Source organism: Pleurodeles waltl, chromosome 1_2 (genome assembly GCF_031143425.1).
Source record: "Pleurodeles waltl isolate 20211129_DDA chromosome 1_2, aPleWal1.hap1.20221129, whole genome shotgun sequence".
Classification (NCBI taxonomy): domain Eukaryota; kingdom Metazoa; phylum Chordata; class Amphibia; order Caudata; family Salamandridae; genus Pleurodeles; species Pleurodeles waltl.
The window spans coordinates 623011719-623030899 of record NC_090437.1 but is presented as its reverse complement, the minus strand read 5'-3'; the positions used below and the strand labels follow the sequence as shown (position 1 = coordinate 623030899).

The following is a 19181-nucleotide window of genomic DNA, read 5'->3' as shown; positions in this document are numbered from 1 at the left end:
AATGGAGCTTTTTTAGGGTGTTTGGTAGTTGCAATTGTGTGCAATTTTCTAGAAAGTGGGGTGCTAGGCTCTTGCCTTCATCTCATCCTTTAAAAATAGGACACTGAGAAAAGCAATTTTTATTTTCTTAAAATTAAATTTGTAGCCACATTCGGCAAATCTCACAACAATGCAGGCCACCCGTTTCAGGTGGTGAATGAGATATCGTCCATTAGATAGATGTCATCAACATAGGACAATTCCTCAGGGCCAATGTTGTGTAAAATGGAAGTCACACGAGCTGAAAACAGCTCAGGACTGTTTTAATACCCCTGTGGAAGCCTCAAAAAGAAAATCTGCAAGCCTAAAGGGCTAAATACTGTTAGATCGCTGCTTAGGCGCTATATTTTGGCAGAAGAAGCCACTGGAAATATCCAAGTTCGTTTTGTATTTTTTGCGCACTAGATTGTTAAGGAGTGCTGTGCTGTTTGAGTTTAGAATAGCAAATATCCATGTATGATTGTTTAAATGTCTAAAATCTAAGATTATTCCTTATGAATGGTCTGGTTTGGCAACACAAAATAAAGAATTGTTCATTGATGAGACACTGGGCTCAACTACACCTTGGTACTCTAGCTGTGTGAGAATCTCTCTCACAGGAGCTTTAGCCTCATGCTTAATACGATATTGAGGTCAAGGCTCTGGTTGGGACCTTATTGGTATTATGTGGTAGGGAGCATCTTTATCCCACCGAACATGGTTGTGATGCAGCGTGGGGCCCTGTGCAAATGCCCAATCGAATGACTGCTCGGAAAATAAAATTAATTGTTATTAGGCTAAAGGGCACAAGCTGCAGTTCTATGGCTAAAATAATATGCCCATAAAAGCTATTGAAATAACCTCACAACAGAGCTAGAAGTCTCTATCAGATGGACAAGCTGCTTACCTGTGGTAACGCCTTATCTGGTAGGGACTATATCTAGCTGGATATTCCTTACCGACCCACCCATCCTTCCAGCTCTGCGAACTGATTTCGAGGAGCATGGATTCCCATTTCAGGGCCTTAGTTTTGACGCCCCAGTAGTCAGTGTTCTTCATGGTTCTGCGTTTGTGGTATAGAATGTCGTGAAAAGAAACTGACGTCAGTGCACCTGGGAGGTGCCTACATAGGACCTCCAACATCATATCAGACGCAGACAATGCCGATGACTGCCGTGTAGCACACAGGCCAACGAGTCTGACTTTACGATTTGCCTGAGGCTCTGCCGTAATCTGACTCATCATTGATGGGCAATATTGTCCCGATTTCTTGGCCTATGGAGCCTTATGAGCGTATGCAACATGAGAACAGACGGTTGTCTTATCCTTGGCTGTTGGAGAGAGTGCAGGTGGTTGCTGCACCACGCAGTGGATGTTTTCATGCCATTTGTTTGGCAGATGTGGGATACTAACCTTGTTTGATGTCTCCTGCGAAGTCTTTTGTCTGAATGATGACCCTGATCTTAGTTATCTTGTGGGTTGAAACGTCATCATTTTATAGTGGACTGGTTATTGCTAAAAAAAAATAAGGATTCCACTATTCATTTCCTTGGATATTGGTGGATGTATCTATATGCTATTACCAGTCATGTGTATATTCTTTATAACACCTGCACACTATTTCACTTGACCACTTGCACTGCGCGTTACACCATTTATTTTACTTACTGTTTAATATATTATTTTAAACCCAAATAGAGCATTTATTTTTAAAAAGATGATTGATGCTAATAAATATGTTCAAAATGTGACCTATATTATGTGGGTCTATGTATAATCATTGCCACAGAAGTTTAGAATTATCATTCCCACTTCAGAACCTTTTGCGTTCTATGCAGTTTTTATCTCACCCAGGTGCTAGGGTTATTGGGTAGCCCCTTAATTGTTTGTGACACCACCTAATGGTTCACAGGGGCACTGCTCAAAAAATCTTCCAGATCCAGTCTGATGCCTGGGGAGAATTTAAAAGTAAGGAATCTCCAGCTAGTTATATTCTCTACCAAATAAGGCGTTACCTACGGTAATTGACTTGTCCTTCAGCTTTTACCACAATTTTGATCTTAGAAATAGACCATGCATTTGGTTTTATAATAGTCAACCATCATTTTATTAATTGCACAGAACAGGACAGTTTCCGAGTGGGGTGCTAAATTCTAAACCCTATGGAAATTCCTGTGGAAGCGATCCGAATTCTGAGATTTGCAGGAAGCACTCTAGCCACACAGGTTTCTCCTGATAGATTTAGCATGTTAAAACTGCCAAAATGTACCAGTTGGAAAAAAACAGAAAAACTCTGATATGTGTAGAATTCAGTAGAATAAACACACATTCCACTTGTAATCATTTTCCAGTAGAAAATTTGCAGAAGGAAATATTTACTTCAGCTGGTAAATATCACAACCTAAAATATCAGTATTTACAGTGTGCAGGAAATACTCTTTACAAACCCATTCAGAACCGGGTTGCATGTTGCAAGTTTGGTTAAATACTTATAACACAGTAGTACAAAATAACAGCAAAATCAAACTTGCTATTCGGTCTACACCAAGGGGGTTGTTATTTAAGGCCCTAAAGCAGTGACCCTTGTAGGTAACATAAGAGCAGGAAAGAAGGGATGTCAGTTTGCACTGCTGCTTAATACAACATTGGGCTGTGGTATTCTTAAGGCCATTTATTTTGCCATAAGAACATACTAAATCTCAAATATTGGAATTCTAAATTTGGAGGAATTTTAGTAGTAGAACAGGTGTAGTAAAGGATGCCACAATAATTTGCATCAAACCTTGATTTAAAATTTTCAACGACACTAGACAGCCGCATCGACTTCCTTTCAATTACTAGTTGTTGGAAATGCCCATTTTTGGCTTTGTATTCTATCAGATTTTTGCTTTCTGTAGCTGAACCCATTTTTGTTGGCCAAAGAACTCTGTACACTTCAGTCCTGGTAACCAGTGCTAAATTACTTGAGCTTTCCCTTCTAAACATAACATTGGCAAATAACTAATAGGCACTTTTAATTTACTTAAAAGCCACTAGTATACAGCACTTCATGTACGTTGGCCCTGTAAATTAAATGCTGCAAGTTGGCTGCAACACTCATTGTGCCTCTCTCTAAAGTTGCACTGTACAACATGGCTTCAGCTTGCCCCTGCAGCCTGTGTGTGCAGTTTTAAACTGCCATTTAAACGTGGCCAAATGAGCCTTTTGGCAAGTATAAAAATCACTTTCAATGCTTATGTCAATCCTAAGGTAGCCCTAAATGCCTACAGGGCAGGACGCATGGTATCTAAAAATGGAGGATTTGTAAATTTAAGGTATTTAAGTGTGTCCTGGTAATGAAAAACCTGCAAAGTCTTTTTTCATTGAGGCAAGGCTAGCTCTCTCATAGGGAAACATTGGGTTACAACTCATAATGCTTAATTTCAGTTAATGAGCAGCTAAAAACACTATTCGAGGACTTCTTTTATTAGTAATTTAAAATCCAACTTAATGATAAAGTTGGATTTAATATTACTAATTTGAAAATTACATTTTAAGGAAGTTTAATTTTCCTGCCTAAGCCAAATGTGCCTTCTGTTGGTCTCCAGTGTTACCTGATTGGTGAATGGCTTCCAAATTGGTTATCTGATGAATTGTGGATTGCTTCCAGGCTGTGGACATAAGGGTTGGGGTTGTAGAGGTAGTTTTCTTCCTTGCGCAGGATTCCCTTGGGGTTGTGTCTAGCCCCTTTCTGAGCTTTAAATGGTGCCTGCCTTGTCACTGGCAGATGTGGCTTACACCTACGCCTGCCTCCATTTGTCTTCCTAGTCAGCTTGCCTCTAAGCCCAGTATTATAACGGGGCTACCCCAGAACTGGTGTGGAGTGATCACAAGGGAGGGTATGCTCATTATCATAGTACTAGGAGGTCTGATCAGGGTAAGATGGCTCTACTATGTTGGATTTAGGTACAGAAGGGCACTGCAGGATAGTTAACAGTAAAACTCACATGAAGTGCTGTAAAGGTGGGTAAGATCACTGCTGGGAAATGTCCCCCTCTTGGTTAGGAAGTGCCCAGGAGTTATTCCCCCATCTACAGGCTGGCACTGGGCATCCCCAGTATTACTCTCATAACACTCCTTTACCTTTGTGGCCAAAGGAGGACTGCCCTGCTGTCTGAGGAACCCAAAGGAGATAACCTGCTTTCTTTAAGCCCAGGACCCCTGACATGACTCCAAGGGTCAGCTGACTGACCTCCTGTTTGAGCTACCAGGGCACCACAAGCCTCCAGAAACCTCCCTCTCTCTACAACTGCTCAGATGACCAATTCCAACTGGGTCTGCCCTGGACCCTGCTACTGGTCTCTGCTGGAGTGAGTCCTAACCCCCTCCTGTACAATTTGCTGATGTAAGAATGTACCTAAGTTAAAGTGATGGATGGAATGCTTGAATTAATCTCAGCTACTGGTAATTACTCGGGCCACCTCCCAGTCCTTTGTTATTTTGTGCACCGTGCCACCTCAGTTTGGACCCAGCCATATGCAAATCAGTCTTTGTTCCTACTCCAATGGGAACAGTCCAGCCTGAACTGCTAGACCAGGTCTCACTGAACCCAGAACACAAGCAACTTATGGCCTGTTTTGCCCTAGTTAGCACTCATCAGTCAGGTATAACTTGGTTCCAGTGACACATTGCTCGAGGAATTCATGTCTGGACATACCCATCCCTGTTAGGGGCTACATATTAAAGTATACAAAAAAGTGGTGGATGGAATGCTCCATTTAATCTCTCTCCACAGGTAATTGTGCATGTTACCTCAGTTTGGACCTAGCCATCTGCAAATCAGCCTTGAACCTGCTTCAGTGAGAACAGTCCAGCTCGAAACAGAGTTTACTTCTCCTGCCCACACTGCAAAAGCTGGGGCTTAAAAACATTTTTCCAACTTTTCCTCCAGAGAATCCACTGTCGATATTGAATCACCAGTCTGATTCAATTAGCTGGTTTGCCCAGCTGAAGGAGACCTGACTTCCAGAAAAGTTTCTAAGTCAGAACATAAAGCGATTCAGTGGTACCGATGCTGAACAGTAACCCAAAAACATTGAGGCCTTCCAGGACATAGTCTTTGAACTTTGGATTCTCAGCTTTCCTGTCTTTGTCAACGACCAATCTGGGACCACGCTTTCCAGCAACCATACGTAATCGAGCCCTGCTTTAGATCCAGGTTGCCTCGCCGACAACCACTTTTCTCCAGAAAACGATTCAAGTCCAAAGGTAGACTTTCCAAGACAAACCTAGTCCCTGTATTCAACCCGCACTCCATCGCGGTTTAACTTTTGACTTTGACCCAGGCTAGCGCCTGTGGTTTTTGGTACTATTTTTAATTGAAACTTTAAAAGTTCATATCAGATTGTGATTGAGCTTGTGTTGTGTTTTCACTTTATTACTGTTTGAATAATACATAAATATTTTACACATTGTCTCTAAGTTAAGCCTGACAGGTTTTGTCCCTAGCTACCAGAGGGTTAAACACTGGTTTATTTGTTTATTTAATGGCTTTTGTGTTTCACCCTGACAAGGATTGTGATTATTCGAGGTGGATTTTCACCCCTCTCACCTAATACTCCAATTTCTTACTCCAGCCATATTAATAAGCTTGAAACTAGTGTGTAGTGTTGAATGAGTAATGCGAAAGCCAGTCTCCATTAGCGTAGTGGAGGAATTTTCATTTAAACATTGTAACATATGGAATCTAAGGACTACACAAAAACGTTACTACTACTGTGGACCGAGAGAAACTGCAAAGTCCCATGACTTACACAGACACAAACCCCATGCTCTAAAGACTCCATGGAAGCTCAGACACAGTGCTGCCACAGAAGGAGACCTTAGGAACTGCCCCTAAGCACTACATTGAGGCAGTCTATAAGTAGAAAGACCTGTCAGAAATCTACTTGTCTACCATGATGACGTCTTGTGAAAACATCCAGAGCGATTAGTGTAGGGGCTTCCAGGCAGCTGGGGCTTCTACAAGGGCCTACAAATGGCCAAAAGCAGCAGCAAGTTTCTGACTATGTGGCGTTTTAGAGTCATCCTGTACCTAATCAAATAAGTATGTCTTCTGGGATGTAGTGAGTGGGGGGGAGGGGGAGTTTATGAAATAACGTAATCTAATCTCTCATAAGCCAGTACGTCCCATGAGTGTGGTGGTGGATGATATGAGCATAGTGTGTTACTTTGGAGTTTATATTTTTTCCATATATTTACAATCATATGGTTTCCCTAGGACTCATTCATAGTTTACTATCGATTTATACGATTTATATTTGTTTGGTTTTTGTGTGTTTTATATAGCGTGGACTTGGCCAAAGGCATTAGTCATTTTAGAAGAGAGCAGGAAACACGTTCTGGTTAACAGACATCATAAAACAACCTATTGTGACCGAGTAAACAAGGGACAAACAGTTTGTACCAGCAAAGACGTTACAGGAAAAAAAGTAGTTAGCTAATCCTCATATTAAATCAGCAGCAAGTAACCAGGAAACCAAGACGAACAAACATTTTGTAGCAGGAAAGGCAGGTCAAGTCAACATAGGAGATGTGAGCAACCATCCCCACTTTAACCAAAGTGTCTCTTAAGTATGAGGATTTTGGATTCCCTTTTGAATGTTAACAGACAAGATGCTGTGCCAAGTTGCCCATTATATCCCCTTCTATTCTCCCTGGCGATGGAGGCGCTGGCTGTCAGTCTGCGGTGTAATGGCGCTTGCTATGCAGCATGGGGACAAGATTCACAAAATCGTTCTATACAGTTAACATCTCACTCTACATCCGAGATGTAACGGAAGAGCATGGTAACATTGCTGACATAGTAACTTGGCCGAAATCTCGGGCTTCAGAGTTAGCTGGTGGAAATCTAGCCTCTTCCGCCTTGGAGCAGGCGCAGAAAAAGCTTAGAATAAAAATGGCAGAAGAACACTTGTGTGGCAACCGAACTTGTTCCTCTATCATGGAGTGCGCATATACCATTGCGAGAGTGACTTGCTGGACAGTAGTCTGCCCAGAACAGTGGCAGAGATCTGAAACTAGATTGCATTCTGGAAAACACTTCCCTTTGCCATCAGGAACAGAAAAGCCTTGTTTAAAATGGTAGTGCCCCCTAATTTTGCTATGTTGCTTTGCTAACATACTACTGAAGGTCCTCGTTACCTGTTTCTGGGAAATAGACTCACTGTTGAGAGATTACCCAACTGAGACACACAGACGTCTGTTGCATCTAGCTGGGAGTTATGTGCCTTGGGGGTGTACCTTTGTACCAGCCTCGGATTGGCAAAGTGGGCAATCGGGCATCGGCCGGTTTTTCGGTCTATTGAACAATGCAGCTGCTTTGGCCGTCTTGGACCCCCAAGTGCACAACGTGAAAGGCTGTTATAATAGCTTTTCCATACATATACTGAGCCGGTCTCCATGCAAATGAAGTCAGGACAGCCAGCCAATTGCCAGAGGCAGAATAACAATGGGCTGCTCTGGCTGTCACAGCATGCCACCAGACTCTCTTCAGGTGTGACAGCTGCCGATGGGAAGTAGTTAGCAGTTTCCACTTGCTTTGCAGAGGACTGTGGCAGGGGAGAGGACCTGAGAGTTGGGTGGTGGGGGTTGGTGAGAGGCAGAGAGGGAACTGCACAGTTTATTTTTGTCCCCTCCCTTCCATGGAACAGGGTGGAGTAAATTAGTCTCCGTTGTTTTTCTTTGCCTGCCCCATATCCGTTCCTGCAATCAACAGAGAGAGGTTGTGGCCTTAGTGGACTTTGAAATTGGGAAACTAGGTTTAAGTCCCAGGGTCAGCTCAACATCCTGCGTTCCTGGGCAAATCACATAATCTACCTGAGCCTCAAAAGAAATTAATCTGACCTTCTGTAATGTTATCTGGTGCTCTTGTAGAGCTCTTCAACACCCGTGTCAAGTTTGTGCTATAAAAAACTGGATGTATGTGAGGAAAGTGACACCATGTATATTTATTTTTGCATTTACACACTAGCATCATTCATTTGTCAGAACTTACACATGATGATACCTGCAGGTAAAACAAAAATAACGATGCGCCTTTCGCCAGTCTCTGAACACCAGAGGGCCTCTCCTAAGTAGTGCAAAAGTACTGTGCATATCTAAAAAGCCCTAAAAATGACGAGGGCTCTCAGGAGATGTTAGGGTGAGAAATATTCCAAGAGCACCTAAGAGAATAATGTGGAATAATTTTGTTTCCAGTCTTGACGAAAGTTACTGGCCCTATGAGCTTTAAAATACTTTTAGTACAGCAAATGTTTACCAACATTAGCTCTATGCTCCTAACAAAACAGTGTTTTGCGAAAGGTTGCAATCTGCGAATGCGGGCCACTTTTTTTTTTTTTTTTATACTTGCCGCGCCTAATTGTGGCCCCAATCCAACCCTGCTGTGTACTAGGCAAAATGATCCTGTAGCTCAGTTTCTAGACCTGCCGTTACTTTTGTCAAAATGTGTGTGACATGCCGCTAGAGGGCTCCCCTCCCACCTGTGCCGGCAGCGTGGCAACAAATCGCTAATTGCATGGGCATCGGCGAAGAGTATAGGGCCAGATGTATCAAGAATCCATTTTGCGATTCTCTAATAGCGATTTCAGAGTCGCAAAATGGTATGTATCATATTTACGATTTGGTAATAGCAATTTCTTAAAAATTGCAAATGCTATTACCAAATCACAAATAGCGATTCTGACCCCTTCACACCTATGGGCCCGTAGGCCCATATTTGCGAATTTTTTGCATTTCCCAAATTGCGAATTCCTAACTGGAATTCTCAATTTCGGAAATGCAAACTCCAGGGTGCTGGGGGCATAAGGATTCCTCTGCTGCATCCCAAAAAATGATTTTAGGACATGTAAGGCGCATACATGCCAAAGGGGCATGTGTGCGTTACATGTCAATTTTAAAAATGCATTTTTAAAATTTGCACATGGTTACCACCAAATTGTATTTGGTGGTAATTGCGATTCCTTAATGCCCAATTCGCATTAAGGAAAAGCTTGATACATGTGCTTAAGAAGTCGCAAATAAGGATTCCTTATTTGAGATTTCTTATTTAGAGAATCGCAAACGGGGTCGCAATTTTAAGGAATCGTTATTTTAGCGATTCCTTAAAATTGCATAGAGAATGCCTTTCATACATAATGAAAGACATTCTTGCATTTGCAAACGGCCATTTTCACCATTTGCGAATGTAAAAACGCTTGATACATCTGGCCCATAATTTTGAGTGTTGAGGAGGCTTGTGGCCTTCGGAAGCATCCTATCTCAAAGCAGTGGGGTGCCTGGCTGCTTCGCAAACTTCTTAAGTCTCGACTCACTTGATACTTGCCAATACCCGGAGGAGCTGTTGTGCTGCTTTCCGTGACCTATCTCATAGGATGCCCCCACCTAGCTACCACACGCCCCTTGCTGCCGGAAGGGCAATGCACAGTGGTGACACGTACTAATACCGGTAAGCAATTTCCCCGCTTCTCCCCTTGCTTCTGTCTTGCATAATTCCTTGACTCCAATTCTTAGCGCCTGTATTGATTTCTTTGTAAACGTCATGCTTCAAAGTGACCACCATGGCTGTAATTGTTTTTTTTAATAAAGCAATCCTTTTTTTAACGCAGTCGTTTTGGGATGCGTTTAAAAAGAAAAAATTAGAATTTTTTCCATATTTTAAGAGTAGGCAGTGCGGTCCACTGCCTGCTCTTAAAAATGTTTTTTAAACATTCTCAAAGGGGAAGAGGTACCATAGGGAGCCCTTCCCATGTGCCAATGGGTGTTTGATCACATTATGGTTCACGTGGTACAAAAGGCTTTGTTGGAACCAAAGTGTGACACATTGTATCTGGTGAGTAATTTGGAGTGATTTTGCAATAGAACAGATAAAACCTGGCTGAATAAAATGTTTACGCTATGAACTTGAGGGAAAATTGGGATTCAGTATTTCAGTTCAATAGGGGTATTTGTGGATGAGTTTTCGACCTTCATACTATCGTCCAAAGAGCATCATCAGGACAAAATGGAAGACGCTGTCAGTCCTGCTCCTTCGCTAGCAGAAAAACTGGTCACTAGTACGCCATCATGCGAGTTTAGTATCCTATCCATGAAACCATTTAGCTGCTTATATGGTATTTTGTCTTCGAACAATAGCCCAAAAGGCATTAAGTTATTGTATTTAACCTTTACTACTATGTCAACAATTCTCATAAACCGCAGTATGTTGACAAGCATGAAGAGAAGGGCAGACACTCCCTATCCTTTGGAAATCATAGCTGGAAAGTCACATTTTTTCCCTCTATACATTGATATTTTACGTTCTTTTTTAACATTACCTTCATGTCCGTGTAAGTCAATTGTGAAGCAGCAAAGTCCTACGACTGACATACCTATGCACAAAACGTTCATCACAAACTCTGTCCTAGCTCTGCTCAGATTCGCAAGGGTCACCCAGTAAACAAATGGAAAGCATCCCTTAACACTACACAAAGCGAGCCCATTATTAAAATGACCTGGCAAAAGGTAACTGACTACAGTTATCATTGAGGTAATCCATGACTGTATGGGCAGGCGCTCCTGGAGGTCTGCGAATGCTAAAAGGTCATACAAATGGGGTACAAATCTCTGATAACATATATATGTGCAAGACTTGCATTTGCAAGCAGCTGGAAGTGGTGGTGTGCGGGGAGTGAGAATCCGCATTGCCCTAGTCCTGAACACCATTTGGTGTTTTACACTTTAGCCCTAATGATGAAAATAACTGGCCCTGGGACTCTTCTTTCCTCATGTTCAACCAAGAAGAGAGGTCGTTTTTTGCAAAGGTAATATTCACGAGATGGTAATAAATCTGAAGTAAACAGTATACGTGTGTGATCCTGTAGACGTGGTACCGGTATTGCTCCGTACACTACATGACTTCAGGGAAGTATCGGGGCTCTTAGTTAATGTTCAGAAATCCAAACTGCTGCCGATTAGGGACCTGGTGGAGGTACAACCGTGTATGCTTCCAGAGGTGGGACTCCCGTGGGGTACAGAGGGTATCCATTATCTCGGTGTCAAATTAGCTTATGCAAGGCAAACATTTCTGGATCTCAGCATTGGTAGGGTACTGGAAGGATTAAAAGCATCCACCCGTTTTTGGAGGGATCGCCCTCTGTCGCTGATGGGTAAAGTGGCGATTGTTAAAATGGTGATGCTCCCTAGGTGTCTCTACACCTTGCAGGGTACAATGTATGAAATACCTCAGAAATATTTTACTGAGATCGGTAGCTTAATAATAGACCTGCTGTGGACCAATAAGAAGAAATGTATAGGGTTAACCATGCTTAAGCAGACATGGGAACAGGGAGGGATTGAGTTCCCCAATAGGGAACTGTATTATATAGCCGCCCAACATCAACATGCAGGTCATTGGCTAACGACGGAAATAACTGGGAAAAAGATCTTCTGAAGGGTACACATGGGGACCTGCTACTCCAGACCTGCTCATGTGTGGTTCACAGATACCGACAGAGATGCCTTTCCTGATACAACTTGAGTCAGTGTGGGAACGAGCGGTCATGAGAGTTTTGCTTCATGTGCCACATGCGAGCGAATGCCCATATGGGCCCTGAAACCCATTGCCAAGATAATTGAGGTTATTTCTTACAGAGGTGGAGGGAGGGGAGCTGTTAGCTCGTTGGCGATATCTGTTTAGGCGGACAGTTCCTTACATGGGAAGAGGCGAGGGAGACGTTAATGTTGAGCACCGGGCAATACCTACAATATACAAAGATAGCAGCTAAGGCACAGGAGATATGGCCCTATTTCCCCTGAGGAACCCATAACCTCCCTGACGTTGGTGGCGATGCTCACTTTGTCAGGGGCTTGTAGACTAACCTCCCATCCTTATCATGCGCTGCAGAAAGACCTGCCAAGGAGTATACCTAAATTACTGGAGAAATGGGAGAATTCACTGGGAGAAGAACTCCCCAGCGGAGACTGGGAAAAAATCCTTGAGGATTCACGGACAGTGAGCTCTAATGGACGCTTTAAGTTGATACCATACAATTATACACATCATGCATACCTCACCCCCAAAACATTACATGACAAAAATGCCGCCCGGTTGGCCTGGTGCGCCCCTTGCGGCGCATCCGGTTGCGAATTTTCTGCATGTGGTGTGGCAATGTCCCAAGATAACACCTTTCTGGAGAACGGTACTGGACAACCTGGGTAGGGCAACTGGTTGGGAGGTACCATACAACCCACAAGGAGTGCTATTGGGGCAGCTACCAGCTCCATCGAAGAGAAAGCTTAGCCGTAGGTTCCGTATGCTGGATATGCTACTAGCGAAATTTTGCATTGCTATCCAATGGATAAATGAGAGAATCCCTAGTTACATGGAATGGCTCAGGGATATGTCTGAATGGGCATTCGCAAAGGAAATCAGAAAGAAACATGTACGACGTGATGATGGATTGGCTGATGACTTAGCGGCAAGGACGAAGATGATCATTGACCTGAGTGGAGGGGAATAAGATGAGGGAGACCGAGTGGAAATGTCAGATGGAGAATGAGGGTGTAAATGTTATTTCCCCGAAGTGTCTAGTCAAGACAAGGTGGTGTAAGTTTGAATGGCAAGAGTAATGGATATTCGAAACATACGGATGTGGTGGCATTCCTGTAGGCATGGGGGACCTGAGGTGAAACTGGCGACCTCAACGATAGGAAGGCAATATAGCAATGAGATGACTTATACAGTACACCAAGTAGCTTGGGGGGGAAGGGAGAGTTATGGGGTTTGTTTTATTTTCAAATGTTGATCTGTTGTACTTATGGTGACTACATGACAAGCAATAGGTGATATACAGTGACAATATGTTTATCTCATTGAAAACAATAAAATATATTTAATAAAAAAATCTGAAGACAAATAGGAGCCACCTCTGACAAGACGCATCTCACCACAACTCACTTAAATGTCATGGAGAGGTGAGAACTTTCTAACATGAAGCCTAACCAAGTAAATACAACAGTTGTGAGAGAAAATAAGGGGGTTTATGTTCATCAGTTGACTTGTCCCAGTGGGTCCCAACTCCTTTTAGGCCCAATAGGCCCAGAAAGCGTTGCTAGCTGCATTGGGGTTTTGTTATGGATGTGTTAGGTAGAGGAAGTAGGGGCCAGATGTACGAAAAAAGCAATTTGCGACTTGCAAATTGCGAGTCCCTGCGACTCGCAATTTGCAAGTCGCAAATTGCTATGCAGTACGGTGTCTCAGACACCGACTGCGACTCGCAATGGGGTCGCAATGACCCACCTCATGAATATTCATGAGGTGGGTCGCAAATTGCGGCCCCATTGCGAGTATAGGCACTCGCAAACATGGAGGCCTGCTGTCGTCAGCAGACCTCCATGTTTGCGACCTGCTTTTCAATAAAGCAGTTTTTTTTTTTTTGAAGTGTAGCCCGTTTTCCTAACAGGAAAACGAGCTGCACTTCAAAAAAACCGAAACCTTTTGTTTCGGTTTTTTTTCAGGGCAGGCAGTGGTCCCTTGGACCACTACCTGCCCTGAAAAAATAATTTGGGGTCCAGTCACAAAGGGGAAGGGGTCCCATGGGGACCCCTTCCCTTTTGCGAGTGGGTTACCATCCACTTCAAGTGGATGGTAACTGCGACTCCATTTGCGACCGCATACGCGGTCGCAAATGGAGTTGCATACCACTGCGACTCGCAAATAGGAAGGGAACACCCCTTCCTATTTGCGACTCTGAAATGCATTTTGCGAGTCGGTTCCGACTCGCAAAATGCATTTCTGCATAGCAAACTCAGGTTTGCGACTCGCAAACGGCGATTTTCGCCGTTTGCGACTCGCAAACTGTTTGCTACATCTGGCCCTAGATGTCTTCCTATTTGACCCCTGGATTTTGGAGACACCGAAATACAATAGCAACAAGCTGTTATTCTCACACTATTTTTATGGTCTGACTTAACAGCGTAGCTATTGCCAGACAATTATGTGAGCATCCCTAGAGAGGGGCTTTGGCTCCGCCCACATGTTGAGAGCCAGGAGTACATGTTTTGATTAAACAGAAGTTGTGTGCTTCAAAAAACAAGGGCTTGTCCTCCACACAACTGTGATCATTTTATTTATCCAACTGTTTGAGCTGGAACTTGTATGGGCACACACATGACAATGTAAACCTATTACAGTGTCTTAGATAACTAGATAATTTATGCTGTTTCCCTGGCAGCACCACAGGTGGACGGCGGGAAGTCATTAACTAGGATTTTTTAGGCCTGGCTTAATAGTACAACTGCCACCTAACTATTTGTCTTACACCAATTTCAGTCTACAGTTCTTTGCTTTCACACAAATACATATCCACCCTCATGCCACCTACTTGTAATGCTTCACATTATCATACTCCATTCCTTTAAAGCCTGACCTATTGGCTTTGCCATGGCTTTTTTTTTTCCTCCATCTCTTGCTGTCCGCCCACTGCACAGAGTTCAAGTACAAGTGCAAACACAGATTATCACAAGTTTCTTTATAGCCAGCTTTTCTTGAGATACCAAATGTGCGCTGTTTGTAGTCTGTACTATATGGATTTTTTTTATAAATGTTATTTCTAGCTGAATAAACATAAATAAATAATAAACAACAGCATGGCGTTTAGCCCTAGTGCATATCTTAACAGAGTGTGAGATCAGGCCTTAAAGTTGTTACAGTTCAGATATGTGTACATTAATACATTAATATGAAATGTCCAAACCAGTAAGATCAGCTACATATATAAATGGTTAATAAAAAGCAATTGCCGTTTACATTCTAGCACTGACAACCCACTTTAATGACTCTTTGTAAGCTGTATTTTACATGGTCTTACTAGCACACACTGTGGAAGCTTGGTCAAATATGAATTCTCAGTGGAGCTTTGGAACATCTATCAGCGTCTATGCCTTCTCCCAAAATAAAGTTTGTAGACCATCACATCATTGCTGATACTGGCTTCCTTAAAGAAACTAAAATATAATGTAGAGTTTTTTGAAGAGCAGGAATCTGAAGTTACCTCAAAGGGTAGTCTGATCAAGCAGAAGTTCTCTGTGAACTGACAGATATATGGGATAGAGTGTCCCCTCTGTACACTATAAGGATATTGCTAGTCACTGAGGAGTTCACTGTTAATATAGAGGAATGAGGTCGAAGGATGAGTTGCTTTATGGGTTGATAGAACTCCGAGGTGATCTACAATCTTCTGTAGTACTGCAGAGGGTGTTTTGTTTCCCATAATACATAGTCACACCATCCCTCTTCTCTCAAATCTCTTAAATCCTTGAATTCTTGCTCCTTCATCTGTAGAGAACGTATAGTTGCAGCAGACATGAGGACTAAAGGACAATCTATAGTGCAAACTTACAATAAAAATCAGTCAGTACTTAGTTGCAAGAAACAGATTCAGTTGATTAGAAATCAGACAAAGAAACGGACTGTAGTTCAAATTAGGTTTTATTTCTTGTAACAATTTAGAGCGTACAAAAAATATACATGTTGCCATAAGTCTCTCTTTTCTGAGTTTTAGAAAAACAAAAAAAGAGTTCTCATTTTTGTTGTTTAAACCAGTGCTTTAAATGGGCAGGTACCGTCCGGTACTCAGTACCTGCACTTCTTTAATTTGAAAGGAAGAGTACCTGCACTTTTTAGCATTGTTGCAATACATTTAATAGGAGAGTACCAGCACTTCTCTGGACCAAACAGGTACTCTAAGCAGTAAGTACTTGCTCTTTTATATTTCTATTTAAAGCACTCGTTTAAACTGCCACTGCGATGATGCGATGATGCTATGTTGCGTGCCTATCACCTTGACTATTGGCTTTTGTGCAAAACATGGCATCTCAACTCATCTATTATAAGTTTTTAAAGTTAAGCAGCTATGTCTTTTTCATACTGTTGGTGACTATATATGTCAACCTAGTTGCAGGATGTTGTAATGGGCATGTAGGCATCCAATGTATTATAAGGATACCACATAAGGACCGCAAGCTCATCCTGTATACTCATCTCCTTATAGGAATAGTCTCCAGTTTTTAGGGTTGAGCCTGCGAGTGCATGCGCTAACACATGCGTCACGCATGCGAGACACTGTTGTGTTCAGTAAATGGCTTGAAGTCTGCCTGTCCTCACCATTTGTTGGTTTGCATAGCACTCTACCTAACGGCATCGTAATTCGTCAAGGCCCGCCTGACATCATTTCCGTTCCTCTGTGTGGAGCGGGGATCAAGCACTAATTGATTTCAACTTAATGAATCCGCTGCTCCCGACGTGATCGAGGTAATATTTTGTTTTAACTTCCAGTGCCCCACAAGCATAAGGCTTGTGACTGGCAAAAACGTGCCCAGCAACAAACAAAATTGCAATTTTTTTTTTTTTTTAAGCTAATTATATTTTTTTAAGTCGTGTTTAATGCGTTTCAACTCATGTTTTCTTTAGTTTTTGCTTGTGGGCGCTGTAGTCAAAAGATGACAATTAACTTGTTCAAAATATGCGAGAACTATTGCATTGCAAATGCTTGTTGGTTAATGAATTTGCCCCAGTTCCTGCGGCCACTCTTACTGTGAACGGGGAATAAATCGCCATACACCTCGGCTGCACTCCAGCACTCACTCTCTCTTGGTGTACGTGTTCTCTTCTTGCTTAGACTTCTGATAATTTGGCTAGTTTTCTTATCTGCCTCGAACTTCCAAGACATGGGGCAACCTTTTACCTGCTCAAATTGTCACCGGTCAGGGCCTTGCATTCCGGTGCTTGTAGCTTGGGATTTCCGACGGTGAACACTGACGTAAAAGAGAAGACTCCTTGACTGGCTCGAGGTGTCACGCGTAACGCGGCGCCCCTTTATGGAGCTGGGCTCCGTACTCGCAGAGAAGCGTGCATTAATCCCCACTTTCCACTGAAAGAGGAGGATGCAGTTATGACAGGGGAAGATTTAGAGGGATGCCTCCGTTTGCCCGTTTCTTTGATTGTCATGTCACAGGAGTTTGTCGGAAAGCTGGAGAGGAAAAGAGTTTAGCCATGTGACAGTTAATTATACTCTTGGCATCTGGAGTGAAAAGACAGCCCTGGCAGATGTGCGTTCCAGACATCTTACCGCTGTCAAGGCTTTCACGCTGCTGGAGAGGGAGGAAGCTGTCTGACGTGCTGGCGGGGGACCCGGTTTTTCAGGAACCTGCACCCCAAGGGAAGTACAATAACGTCCGAAAGCTCATCCTCCTCGCAAGGGGCTCCAATCAGGCCGGACAGGGCTTTTATTCCACCAGGCATTTCCCCGGTGGTGGCTGGAGCCGTAGGAGGCCGGTTTTGAAGGCCCAGAACCGTTCCTGTGGCGCCTCCAGCTCCCTGGGGTTAATTACAGCAGGCGCAGAGAGACTGCAGGGGAAAGAGAGGGAGGGGTAAAGGAGAGAGAAAACGATCAGAGAGGGTGATGGGTTATAGGTGAGAATGAGAGAGAGAGGATGGATTGCTGGAAAGAGAGAGATTGCCCGAGGAGACGAAATGAAAGAGATCGGGGCTGGTTTGGACAATTTTTGCTCAGTCCGGACCTTAAGTTGTTTGACAATAATTACAACTTTCGTAACAAGCCATACATATACATTTTGTGTTTTCCTATTTTTTCATGCTGACCTCTCGAGATCTGAAGTTTCGGGATGTGAAGTCTAATTGGGCTCCTTTTTTGGATTATCTGTGGCATTTGTAAAGTTCTGCAGTGTTTAAAATGCTTCTGAGGCTTTTGTTTTTACTGTACTTTCTCTTTAAATCTGGGGAGGTTGCGAATTCCAAATGCATTTACACAGTATACTCTTTTTCCCCTTTGCATTCTGTTGTCTATGTATTACTCTCACAATATGCAAATGAAGAAACAATACTAATTAAGAATCATTACAGTCCACAAGTCGCTTAAAACGTAATTCTGCCAGATACATCTCGCTGCATTTTGATTCCCTTTCCGTCAGATCCCGATATCGAGCCACCGCTCACCGCTAGGGGGCACTATGAGATTGTGGTCATAGAGTCAAATGTGAGAGGGGAAGGTACCCTGAAAGGCCATTTGTTCATAGTGATGTCTAAATGTTTGTGGTTTGTCCTTATCAAACATGAATTTGGAACAAACTAATCATCGTTAGGGTAATCAGTCATAAACCTGCAGCGTTGATATAGAGAACCATTGACCCTAGTATACTAATAACCAGTTGCTAAAGCCTTTGAGAAGATTTATTAGTCAAAGCCAGTGACTCCAATCGAGGACAAACCTGGTATTAGATGCCCAACCATGAGTACCGTGCCGGAGTGGTTAGAGAAAGTTCTTTTCTAGTCATGGATGTATTCTAGAGAGTGAGCTCTCACTGGAAGAGTTGGGAAAAGCAATTCAGGGAATGTCACAGTGTAAGGCGCCAGGCCCAGACGTTCCAGTGGAGTATTATCAAACACATTCGGAGCTCCTCCCTCCACACCTGCCAGAAGTGCTGCTAGAGGCGCAAGGGTGTGGGATTCTGCTGCAAACCAGTGCGGGAAGCACAGATGTTCATGCTCTCTAAACCGAACAGGGACCTGTTGGACTCCGGCTCCTACTGCTCACTGTTCATGTTGGGAGTCGATGCAAAAATTCTTACGAAGGCCCTTGCCACAAGACTACGTGGCATGGTCACTTACTTTATATGCAACAGCCAGTGTGGCTTTATGCCTGGGCAGGGGACACACATGAATCTGCGGCGGCTGTCAACACACGTCCTACATTCAGCCTCTGGCAGCGGGATGGAGGCGGCGCTGGTTGCTTTAGATGTCTAGAAAACATTCAACACTCTTGATTGGGAGTACCACTGGGAGGTTCTTCGGAGAATGGGATTTGCACTGACCTTTCTGTGATGGGTGAAACTACTTCATGTTAATCGGTTGCAAGGGTTAGAACAGGCCCACTAGTGTCGGAATGGTTCCCCATTGAGAGGGGTACATGGCAAGGGAGCTTTTTATTGCCACTCCTCTTCGCTTTAGCGATGGAGCCACTGGCAATGCGACTTTGTTTCATTTTACGCCGCCAATGCACTAATGTATTTTACGCACCCAAGTAGTCAGTCTATCGACTCTTACACATCATGTCTGACTTCAAGAG

General features: G+C 43.2%; 1 protein-coding gene across 1 annotated transcript in view; it reads left to right on the top strand.

Moving 5' to 3' along the window:
• The window catches only part of AFG2A (AFG2 AAA ATPase homolog A), a 1603044-nt gene that overhangs the window by 780461 nt on the left and 803402 nt on the right, over positions 1-19181 (top strand). The window lies entirely within an intron of this gene.